Raw genomic sequence first — 13,583 nt, 5'->3', positions numbered from 1 at the left:
CATATTTGTCTTAAATGGCAATGTTACTGGTAAAATGTTCAAGATTTGTCCATTACATATCTTGTTTCTTAAATCACACTAAATGAGGCAAAACCTTAAATGATGCTCACCAAATTCACTAATCCCACTAAGAGCTTGGAAATAGGATTTCATGATCTATTGCAATAAGTAGCGTAGTTATAACTAAGCAAATATATGGGAAAAATATGTTTGTTATTCAGTTTTCCAGGTCTTTTTCTTTCTTTAATCAACTTTTTCTCATATAATCTATCCCATGGAATGAGCAAATTGGTTTAACACCTCAAGCAGATAAAGTGTCAGTGGACAAATTAGCAGAATGAAAGCATACTCACCCATAGGTACTTAAAACTTTTTTTCATAATAGTGAATACTGGAAATGTAATTGGATATACAGCATAATAAGACAGAAAACCACCAGTTTTTAAAAAATAAATTCAAGAGTAGAAATATCTTAAACAAAGAGCTATCCTGTTTTCTTCCTGCTGATATGTTATAAATATTTTGCCCTCAACCTCCCATTGTTTGAGATACCAAACAATGGTATCTTTCCTTCTTCTTTTACCCCTAAATTGTGAATTGAGAAGGACATAGCCACAAAAAGCTCCTTAAGTCAAAAGCTATGCTCTATTTGTTCTATTTTCTATTCTTTTTTTCTTTGATCACTGCAGAATTCTGACTTATTTTCTACTTTCTCTTCTCAAGAATTCCCTACTCCCTTCGCTGCTTTAGCATGGCACTCTCTTTGCACTCCTAATATTTATTGATGTACTTTTTCTAAGTTTGGGCTGGTTCCTACATCTCAAGTATATACCTTCATCAGAAATGAACTTTTAATTTTCTTCTTATAAAAGTCAATACACTCTTCCTTTGAGATTTCAGTCATCTAACTTTCCTTTTTGAAAGATCATTATTTATTACATTTCTAATGTGATAATTCAAAAAATGTGTTAACAGCAGTGTGAGACAAAGATGAAAGTTGCCATAAAACCGCTTAATAATAAAATCACTACCAGTGTTATTAGACTTTTTAAAAGTTAAATATATTACCGTCACTTCTTGCCTGAGTACCAAGGTACTGCACCTCCAGGCATTACTTCTCTGGCTTCACACTCAAACATACCTACAAATAAACTCATGCTCTCTCTTCAACTTGCCTAATCCTCTGACCTCTGTCTTCTCTAAACTTGGAGCCTCCTCTCTCTATGTTGAAATCATAGTTGACTACTTTTTTCTCACGTTATCAACATACTTAAGGAATTAAGAAATCCCATCAGTTATTTCTGAATCACAACTATTCTGTTCCTTCCTTTTCAATCTCTACTGAGATGGCTTTGCATTAAGTCAGAACAATGAAACTGTCCTTGTATCCAACAATTATGCCCAAACCCTGCTCATTCCCTACCTCTGATCAGTTATATTCTTTATTGCTAGAATTTTCTAGATAAATACTGACTATAATCATTTTCCTAAATTTCTAAATGATTCTCAACTATTTAAATAATCGTAGTTTTGGTGGGCCCTGCATAAACTAAGTCTAATCAACATTTCTATCTTCAGTTCTAATTGTTGTTTTACATGTACTTGAAACTCATTTTGGTGGCATTCTAGATATTACCATTAAATTTCTAGTTTTGGATCATTTTCACATGCTGAAAACCATTTGTACTATAGCTTCGATTCCTCCTTTCTACTTATTTGCCACACTATTCTATCAGTATCTATTAATTTACCTTTTACCAACTTGTTTATCATTTTTGCAAAATATACATACTTTATTTTATTCCAGCCTTTTATTCTTTCCATAACTTCTGTCATGCCATGCTTATTATTGTCACCATTTGTTGACATTGCATTTTCTCAAATAGTTCTTATATATCAATTAATATATGTAGAATGCAGAAAATGAACAATATGTGATAAGCTAGATGGAAGCTAAAATAATAGTCTAGTCTCTAAAACAAATGTCACCAATATTTTTAGACATTGTCTTTAATTTTTCTGCTCTATTCAGTTTTTCTCATCTTTAAACAATGTGTGATAAATATGTGGTTATCTATCTTTAAGTTTTAAAACTCAAAGATTAGTATAAATTTTATTACCTTGTTTCCTCAGTCATGGATCCAAGAATGTACTCAATATGAGTTCATTAAAATGAATATTGGATAACAATTACACACTTAGTTAAAATTAAAATTATTAGTTAATGTGCGTGGAATAATGTGTATAATGAATATTCATACCAATAGCCGGTAAATGTCATAATGGTAGAGGTATGTTAACTCTTTATAGTACTCCAACATAATATAAATTGTTGAATAAATGAATGTGCTGAAATCATACTCTGGGACACAGAGTGTATAAGGAATTCATACAGAATCTTCCTGTGATTCATCCATTTACATAGAATTTTCAGTTGCATGCTTTTCAAATAGATTGCTGCAAGCTGATCAGATGGTGTGTAACTTTTATATGATAATAAATATTGTCACATCCAATATTGTGGTTATGAAACAAAGGAAAGAAACAAAATTGTTCATAATGGGAACTTTAAAACTCATCAAAAGGGTGAGTGGGCAGACATGATTGAATATAATTCATTGGTAGTGTAGGTTAGGCATCGCCCAAATGTTAAAAATAGAACTCCCCAAGAAGTTCAGGACATGTTGCTCCTGGCATGTGGTTTATTTGTGCTGAGGTCAGTCAAGGTCCTGCAGGCTCAGAAGAAACTTCTGCCACTCCCTTAACTAGTATGTCACTATGAAAAGTTGTGGATATTACTCAGAATCAGGGTTTTTGCCAGAAGGCTTTTTATTGGAGAAACCTATATTGGAGGAAGCATCTGTAGAGACTACCTTGCCTCTCTTTAAACTGTAAACTTTCCCACACTAGATAAAAGGATACTTCCACATGTACTGGTAGGTGGTTCAGATTTTGGGGATAAGTTCTGGAGCCAATGAAATGAAATCCCTCCCTGCTCTCTGATTGGCCTGACACTATTCTCTGTATCTCTATCTCTTTGATATCTCCAGGTCTCTTTGTCTGCCTATTACCTCGGTTGTTGGCCAGGGCTGTGAAGATTAATTCAGGATTATTTCCTGAGAACTCACCATTTCTCACTCTCCACTAGAGAAAAGAATATCATGAGGCACTAGTGGGATGAGAACAACATGTGTAGGAAAACAGTGTCTGACTTCATCAGGTTTATTTGTGTGGGTGTCTAGGTGCATGTAATTGCACCTGTCAAAAGAGGCTTGAAAACTGCCTATTATTTGATGCACACACTTCAGAATAGTGACGATCAGCAAAGAAAATTTGCTTTCCCAGAACGATAGCAGCAACAGCAGCAGTAACAATAACAGAAAACCAACCAAATTATGGTTAAGCTGCTCCTAAATCAATGCATCTTAAACACTGTGATTATATATTTGTATAAAACTAATGTGAATTTTGGCCTCAACTACACCTTCTAGAACAATCATAAACCCAGAGTGTCCAAAGGCAGAACACGGCTAAGCCTTAACTTATTTAAATCTATTCATTTTACCTAAAAAAAAAAAACCCAACAACCTGAGGTTTTAATTGGGGATGAAATCAGGTCAGACTGACATAATTAGTCAATGGAAGAACTAATGTTACACACCATCTCTTCTATGTGTCCTGAGATCTATCCTCTCCACCAAATGGCTTTTCCCTCCCTCCCAAATTACTCTAAATGCCAGTGATCTTTCTCATTTAAATAATGCAGGGATTTAAACACAAAAGTTTTAAAAAATCACACCTTTAAAATGTTAATGCGGGTGTCACTATGCATATACCTATATATCTATCATTATCTTTATTCAGTGTTCAATTATGCCCTAAATGCAAATAACATCCTGCCATTTTCTCTTGTGGCAGAATAAACAAATTGCTTCAGAAACTAGTGCAAAGATATTGCCTTTTCAATATTTAAAATAAATCTCTCAGTCTCTGTTTCTCTCTGTCTCTCTCTGTCTCTCTCTCTGTCTCTCTCTCTCTCTCTTTCTGTCTCTCTCACACACACCCACCCCCCAACTTGCTGGTTGAAATAATACACATTTTAATTTTTCAGGTCACTGAATATTTGTCCATTGCCACCTGCTACTTTTTCTTGATTAAAAATTTCTTTCTCTACTAGAATATTGCTTCAGTTTTCAGTACCATAAATATGTGTGTATATATACATATTTATATATGTGTGTATATATACATATTTTATGTGTGCATATACATATTTACATATATTATATATTTAATACATATAAATATAAATGTATATATAAATATATGTGCATTGGTTTTAGTCAAGTTCAACAGCAGAAGTTTGGCAACTTGAAAGAATTACATTTGAGTGTATTGGTAAAATTTTGGATAAATTCTTAATAACTTATTGAGGAGACAAGACCTCCCCTTTTGCCCTGACTAGGGTGACTATCCCCCATATTGTATTCCAAAAGAGGAGAGATTCAGCAATTTGCAGGCTGTTGTTTAGTTCAGAGGTTTAAAGGTTTATTAGGTTTACAGAAAGGATTGATATTAAATATAAAGGGAAAGAAGAGTAAGAATATTGAGGCTGAAAGTGTTGGGATGTAAAGGATATCATCTGGTATCTCTCTGATTTTCTCCATGCTGGAAAATAATTGGACAAGCATAGGACAGATTGATGAAAGATAAGAGCAAAAAAGAAATTTTAATAACATGTATGCCTCTTGTATGCATGGACGAGACATAGCCTCTCTGTCTCTTTCTGTGTCTCTGTATCTATTTCTCTCTCTGTCTCTCTGCCTTTCTCTATCTCTCTGTCTCTTTCTCTCTGTATTGGCCCTGACATGGAAAGACCAGGGAAGATGGCTTTCCCAAACACTGCCTGTCTGCAAGCAGAGGACTTGGAAGATTCTAAGTAGTGACCCAAACCTTAATATTTCAGGAGACATAAGATTCCATTGAACACATCCTTTATGGGACTGGGGTAAAAGGAAAATAGAAACAACATTTTTGACCGTTTGATATCATATTCCCATATCTGTCTGCTCATGACTGAGGGGTTGTCAGGGACCCCAAACATGTGGGTGTCACTATGCATAGATCTATATATCTATTATTATCTTTATTCATGTTCAATTTTATGCCCTAAATGCAGATCAGGTGTACATACTCTAAAAAGGACTCTGCCCAACACACACACACACACACACACACATACACATACAGATACACATACAAAGGCAAAGCAAGCATACTCTTAGTATGAAACATCTGTAATAGAATTATCATGGGAAAAGAGAGAAGAAAGGATTTCTAATAACAGTTCCCAATAAAACTCCAAAAATTACCCTCAGTAATTTTTGTCAGGCTAGACAAGTAAGTCTAGCCTGAACTGGAGCCACTGAGGCCCAAATGCTTGCCAAAAATCTAAAGTACCTTTTGGCAAGGTAAGGCAAGAAAGGGGTTAGGCAGGCCTCAGAGAGACAGGACAGAAGGAGACTCAAAATTAAAAATGTGCCACATCATCCAAATGGAGTCAAGGTAACAGTTTGCATTATCTTCACCTGGGACCAGAAACAGCTTCCCCACATGTATCTCACCCATATCTCTTCCAAGTATCTCTACATGTCTCTCCTCCACATGTCTCCTCCAAGTCCCTTTTAAGTGTCTCCTTCCACCCATACCGGTGCAAGTCAAAACCAGGCAAACAAGTTAGATGGGCACACATGCCTTCTGTATTATATAGGTCCACCTGGCTGCTCAGCCCTGCGCCGCCTTTTTCCCAGTAGCTCCCCTAATCAGGAAGTCTGGTTCATGGCATACTGGACTTGTAATTCAAGCTGACTACATATAAGTGGGAGTGGGGAGAAATGGTGCCTTCCCTTTTTGGTGGTGTATTTGTAACATACCCATCCATACTTTGCTCACCTCTAGTTTGACAGTTTCAGGGGTCTGAACATTACATTCTGGAGAATGTTAACTCTCTAAATATCACTAAAACAACCTGGACTCTGTAATTCTCAGAGAAGAAAAGACAAGGTCAAATTTGTTGAGACTAAGCAATTTGGGTTAATCTGGGTCTTCTAGTGAGAGACTGTTAGATTTGCAGGGGAAATCATAATATAGTAGTTTAGGACTGCTGGATATAACAAGGTGAAGATTTTAAGGTGAGCAATTCAAAAAGTCTAAACACCTAAATTACTTGTTGGTACTTCCTATTGAAGGGTTGAGGGGAAATTAAAAGGTTTGGAGAAAATTAAAAGGTTTGGAGAAAATCCTAATGAACCATCAGGTTACTTGACAGGGCAATAAGTTCCTAGAATAGCAGTTGTGCTAGATGAAGACAATGGAATGCAATGACCTGTTAATACAAATGTTAATGCAGGTGTTAAGCTGTGTGTGTATGTGTGAGATATGTAGTTTTGAAGATCTGATTTCATATCTTTATCCTGAGTAATATAAGCTAGCAGAAGGGAAAATCAAGAATTTCTTCTTGCATCAGTTCTTTTAACATTGCATTCTTGATTTGAAGCATTTATTCAAGCCTTGGGAGATATTTATATATCTATATCTATATCTATATCTATATATCTCCTTATATAGGGGAAGATTCCTGTCTGTAACATTTTATTATGTGTTTTATGGGATTATATATTTATAGTTCATTTTGTACAGGTGAAATGTACAGTTGTACATTAACAAGATGTCAACATAATCTTAACTCTCCTAGGATCTCAAGATCTTTAAGATACCCTCTCACGTTGAATATTGAGTAAGAGTGTCAGTCAAGATATATACTTATTATGAGTCTGGCAGCAGTAAAAATAACCATTTACTTCTTGAACCTGAACATATTTATTCATGTCTTTATATTTTAAGAATTGACATATCAAGAGCAGAGTTCTATCTCAATAACTTCCTGAAAATCTCAGGTTTTTGGGAACTCTATCATCAAAATCTGTTTTGGAGATTTATGGATATATAAATACTGATGGATCATGTTTAAGTCTTCTATATGTAGGGGGCACTATTCTGTCGAGCTCTCTTTGCATGTATCAGGTAACCTGGTGTATGTAGGAATAGAAATTATTTCTAGGGCCTCAGTAGAGTCAATTTAGCAATATATTATCTTAAGGTGGCCAGATATCAGTGGGTGGGATGGTGTTCACACAAAGCTTCAAGTGATTTTCATCTTATCATTAGTCTGGGCTTAGCAACTGGGAAGTTATTTCAATTCAGATGGAATCAGAAATAAAAGGAGCTGAAGGGATATTTTTCACTCACTAGCAAAGTTTATTCAAGGTACAGGGAAATTAAATGTGGAGGAAAGACAAAGTTTTGAGGAGAAGCCCGTGTTAAGACCAGCACAGTGAAATCTCATTTATTCCTTCATTTATTCAACTTCCAATAGCAGTGGCTTGGGGGATAAAGGAACTATTGAATCCTGCTGTGTTTGAGAAATAAAAAGAAGCCAACTTGAGTTTGTGTTTGAGGAATGCAAAACCATGAAATTGCTTGGAGCTTTGCCTACTGTAAATTTTGTGTAGGGAATATAGGCTGTATCTTTGGACATAGGCAACTCAATATACAATTAGGACACTACAAACAAAGGAAACTAAAGCTGTATATGAGGATCAGTAAATGTATTTGACACAATATAGAGAGATCAAGCAATATTTATATGTTGATGTTAATGGGCATAAAGGAAATTAAGAAATGATCTGGGGATTAGGATCTGCTATCTTTGCATGATTCTGCTTGAATATTAATTTGTTATTCATGGACAGAAGTTAGTTGGTTTGCATTAGTTATATAAATTGTTTTCCCAAGATATGAAAGTCATAGTAAAAGTCATAGAAAATTTAACCTCTTGTTGTAACTAGTCTCCAAAGATGTCTGCCATCAATCTTTTCCATGCTGCTACTCACATCAGGAGTTGAAATTTACTTCATCTCTTAAACCTGAAACTACTTAGTGATTTGTTTGACTGATTCTACTTAGTGAAAGTGAAAGTGAAACTATATTGCAGTCCCAAGGTTTTTCAGTGTCTTCCTAGACTTACAATGCTTGGCTTGGGGACCATTCTTGAAATCTGGAGTCCAAGTCACATGCAGGGACTATATGTGGGTTCCCCAGTTAACTATCCCAGTTGAGCATCCGTCAATAGTATGTGTTTGGCCACCTGCCTTGAGACTAAGCCATCTCTTCACCCTAGTCGAGTGTTCAGATGTCTCTAGTCCCAGACACAAACTGAGTGCAGTCTCATTAGACCAATTAAAATCAGTCAACCCACAGAGCCTAGAGAAAAAATAGTATGCTGTTGCTTTAAGTTATAATTTTGATGTGGTTTATTACCCAGCAATAGATAGCTGGAGTACTTCTCAACGTACTATTTACTGCAAATTTCTGTCAGTTCACAGTAGGTGGATTTTAGACAATTAGGTGAATGAATAAATCCTTGACACAGACTAAAACTGAAAACACAAAAACTTTCTATAGTTCCTTCTTATGTGTCCCCTGCCTACCCTGTTTCCCAGACAACCGTATGCTCTGTGTTAGGCAGCAATGAATTCAGTCCTGACAATGTCATGATTTCCACTTTTAATATTCTTACTTTATGATAGAATTTGTATTGCAAATTATAATCTGCTTCACTGATCATATTTTATTTGAAGACCCTAATTGCATGACTTAAAAATAATGGTGATATCTTGGTATTCTAAGATTTTCGATAGCTCCATGAAACTTTGTAAAGAACAAAAAGTAAGCAGTTCAGAAAGCAGCAATTAATCTTAAGGTGTTAAAGAAGCAACATTAGTTTCTATGATATACTAGGAAGTGTATCATAGTATATATTAAGAAGTTGTGTTGAAGAAGTTTAGGCAGAAATAAGCTTCTACATGGCAAAGAGGGAGAGGATAATACAAGCAGAAAGATGCTTTCAAATGTTTCAGGATTTAGATTAGAGTACAATAACTTTGTTATAATTTTCTTACTCTGTGGCACCAATGATAAAATGGATAATGAGAAGTTTAAAGTATGTTTTTTAGAATTACAGAAAATTTGGGTCTTTTGATGTCACTGGCATTATATGTAATTATTTTATAATCCAAACTGGCAATCCTAACTGGATACATGGATAAGAATGATTAGAAATGGGAAAGTGAGTAGTATATGGATAGTATATGGTATAGTATATGGTATGCTAAGAACCTTTGATGAGTCTTCAGGGGTGCTATTGCTTATGCCATTATTTTTTTCAGATGACCATTTAGAAAAAAATTCAAAGGATTAGAACAATATAAAGAAAGTTTTTTTTCTTCCCCATGATGTTATAGTATGCCTCTCTAGAGGCATAGACTTCCTCAAACTGACCAAGGATAAGGATAAGAAGAAAAAGGGTAAAAGAGAAGAGAGTATCACCTGCAAACACCAACCTCTAGGGGGAACTCAAGGCTTTCTCTTATCCATTGATTCTCCCCTCCCCCACTGTTCTCTAATAACTTCTGATTTTCAGTCCAGTGTTTCTTCCACTTACATCACTATATATTTGTGTAGATATAAACACTCACATATTCTTTTATGTATAGCCTCTATCTGTTTCAGTATATGTGTATATTCCCTATGTGTCTCTGTGTGTATGTACTTACATATCATCAATAAAGTTGGGTTTCTCCTCTTTAATTCAGTAATGATATGAAGTTACTGCCTATTAGACAAAAACACAAGCAAAATCTTAGCTGAAAAGGCACTTATTTTTAACTGAGATGCCTTTGAAACAATTAGAATCATGCCTGATAGATACTGAATAATTCAAGGAAAGTTGCAGATAATTCATGTTCCCTCTTTGCAGTTACTGCCTGATATATGTCATCTGAGAAATGATGTGGTCTGATGGATTTTTGCCCCTTATGACAAAAATAGAGTATTATGTTTCTGTAATTATCTTGAAATATTTTAGCAGTACAACCCAGAATCATATCAAAGTAACTGAAATCAGATTTACAATAGATTCCAAAATATCAGTATTTTTTAAAAGGAAATTACCTGATTATATCTGGAGAAATTTTAGAGATTCCTTTCTCTAGGTGGGCCCAGTTTACCTTACCCAGTATACTTTTAGGAACAGTCGCATGTATACATTTTTCACTATCTAGTTCTCTATTGGGCAGTCAGCAAACTCTCGTGTTTGGAATATGAGATAAATATTTTATAAATATGAAGCTTTATTTTGTACATTATTTTCATTTGTGAGTTGAAAAAAAATCTCAAACATGACATTTTCCATATATTTAGCTATAAATTATGTGGTATCTTATGATTTTATGGTGCATTTTTTATCTCATTATATATATAATATAATATATATTTTATATATATATAGCCCTTGAACTAGGCAGTTATGATTGCAATCAGACAAAGAATCTTAAATTTACAAGTTAGGAAATTTTTTGCTAGATCACATAGTTGTAAGAGTTAGGATTTGATCCTAGGGTTTCTGGTTTTAAATCTCGTGGACTCTTCATTACAAATTAGTTACTAATTACCAAAGTATTTATGCTGGGATATTTTAATTCTTAAAGAATAAACTTGTTATTTTATCCTTTTGTATAGGTTACACCTTTCAGGGTCATAGTGTTTAGGAAAAACCATCTCAGACAATGCCTGGTATTCTTAGTAGTGATTTTCAAGGATGATAACAAATGAATAGAACATACACAATCTGCATTTAATTGGACAGCTTTAAATTATGAAGTCATTCTCTATGTGTAGTAGAACATCAATAACTTATTTGTGTTCGCATTGGTGTTTAATGTTCCTGAAATCCCTGTATTTTCAATAGCCACTGAGATACTGTCATATATATTGATACTGTAATGATCCTGACTCATGGAAGGTAGGGGCAATGAAGATAGATTGACTTAAATGATCAATTAGAAAGCAATCACTTGTTTAAGAAAACTCTCATAAACAGACATGAGAAAGGTAAGAACAGATAAAAACCTGACCATGAAGCAAAGTCCCACCTAAATCAAAATTAACTGATAATATGCCTCTGAAAAGTGGTATAACTATAGACAGTGAATTTGAGGCAATTTGAGATGCTTATGGACAACATGTGTGTAGTCCTAGAACCTTCTGCAAGGTTTGGAGGGACACAGTCAGGGAACCCTTGCTCCGAGAAGTGGCAGTTCCCTTTTCTACAGGTGGACAGCTATCAGTAGCTCACTGACCATTCTGCCCACTCTGTGCCAGACTCTAGAACTTTGCCAGGAGGTTTGCTACCTTTCCCCTCTGCTGCCAATGTATATGCATGCTTATATTAGCATAAGGTGGATTTCCCTCAATAAATTCATATTGTGCTTATATACATTTGGCTTGAGTCATAAGTGAAATCTTCCTATTTTGTCAAGTTATTAATCTAGAAATCCCAAACCTTATAAAACAGATATGATTTATATCAACTTTCCAGGTTTTTGAAGAACAGGCTTCAGCAAACGCTAACCCTTTTGGAAAGTCAAAAATTTCTTCCTGTCTGTCTGACTTAAAAGTCCCTTACTAAGAAAACCCATCCATTGAGGGATTCCCCCTCTCATTTCAAATGACTATTCCTTTTATTTTTATAATTTTATTAGGTTCTTTCAAAGATCCTCCTGTTCTTTTGTTTTAATCTCTGTATTTGCATTTATATCTTTTTTTGTTATTTTAACAAGTTTATATTGTTTATTTTGAAGTTGTAAGTTGGTTTACTTTTTCTAGTTTGTGTAGTGTAAATTTCTGTTTATTTTAACTTATGGGTCTCTTTTCGAGGTCTCTTTTCTTGTGTGATTTTTTTTTATATTTGACAGCTAATTTGTCTTCATTGGAACGTATTTTTTATTGATGTCACAGTATCTAGTTATGGATAGCTCCCGTTGGTGTATGGAAGATTACTTTTTACCTTTGGTATCAGTTCATCGTGGTGGACACATGTTTATGTGAACTTCTTATCTTAGATTTATACATAGCAAATATTATAAATTCAAACAGCACTATCAAGCCTAACATACACTAAAGTTTAGTGCTCCTGATAGGGTAGTATCCTCTCTGGAATCTAGGGTCATGGCAAACTTCTTTGCTCCTTTTTGGGACTTTGAGTGGAATATTCTACTTCCCATTCTCATTTCATAAAGTGAATAATCTTTTAGGGAGCCAAACTCTATATAGGAAATTTACTTCAAGTTTCCTGCTTCCATAACCTGAAGCATTATGGTTTGCTCTGGTAAGGACAAAGTCGAATTCCCTTTGCTTTATTATCCACTACATGGTTAAATATTATTTGAGTCAAATTACTATTTAGTAATCTCATTAAAGGAAAACAAAACACTGATGAAATTCTTTAGCCATGAAGAGTCAAATCAAATTAAATTAAAAACTATTGTATTACAACTGAACTGAATGTGCATGTGAACCTGGAATCCAGGTTAAACAGTGACATAAAATAACACAGATGCTCTAACTATGGAATCATTTTTAAAATGTGTCAAAGACCTTGCTGCAACTAAGTTCTTTGCAAACATTATCTGAAATAATTCTAAAAACTTTCCTAAACATTTTGTAATAGTTATGTCTATTCCATAAATGAGGAAATAAAATTTAAGATAAATAATCTGTCAAAAGTTATGACTATTAAATGTTTATATTATGGAGCCACGAGACTAATCATTATACATGTGATCACATGCTTCATGTACATAAAAATGTCCTTTTTGTTCAAAATGATTGTTTTTAAGGCTCATCAGTAGAGATTATGAGTTTCCATGATAAGATCAGGAATATGCTTTATAGAAAATGTCCTTTGAACTTGACAAGTATGTGAAATTGAGAAATAGTACACTGAGATTAAGTATTACTCAGACACCAAAACCAAAGGCAAGGATAATAATATGAACTATATATTTTATGTTCCAAAAAATAGTTGTCAATACCTATTCAATTTATTATGATCTAATAGAATTGGTCACAGAAATAGAATATTAAAAATAAACCATCCTCCAATTTCTAATATGTGTCCTGGTAGTTATCATTTAGAGAGCAGGGATAACACTGTACTGGAATCTTGTTGACCATATGATATCATTTTTGCCATCAAAGTATAGCAAGGAGACTAGGCCAGGCCTTTCTCAAAAACAAATCCTTTCCCACAAGATTTTAAATTACAGAATTAGAGTTACTTTCTCAGTTATCTATCAAAGTGTATTTTTCTCCCATAAGCATGGAATAAAGGATATATATTTCTATTCTATTTTCCCCAGTGGCCTTCTTTTCTTCTGCTCTGACTTTTGCCTTAAAACATAATACATGGTTCCTTATGCAATCTGTTTTGTTCCCCTACTTCTTTTATTATCTATTTGTATTAATTAATTATTTTACTTTACATAATATTTGATGCTATCTCCAAATAATATGTGTATCTTTGTTTCATGACAATTTTTCACACCAACGATGTGAATCATATTTTTATTTTTCTGTGATATTTTCTCTGTACATATACAGAGAATATCACATATTTTTAAGAG

Source organism: Talpa occidentalis, unplaced genomic scaffold, assembly GCF_014898055.3.
Source record: "Talpa occidentalis isolate TD23 unplaced genomic scaffold, MPIMG_talOcc4v2.1 talOcc4.8, whole genome shotgun sequence".
Classification (NCBI taxonomy): domain Eukaryota; kingdom Metazoa; phylum Chordata; class Mammalia; order Eulipotyphla; family Talpidae; genus Talpa; species Talpa occidentalis.
The sequence above is the reverse complement of the archived record's forward strand: the minus strand, read 5'-3'. Positions refer to the sequence as shown.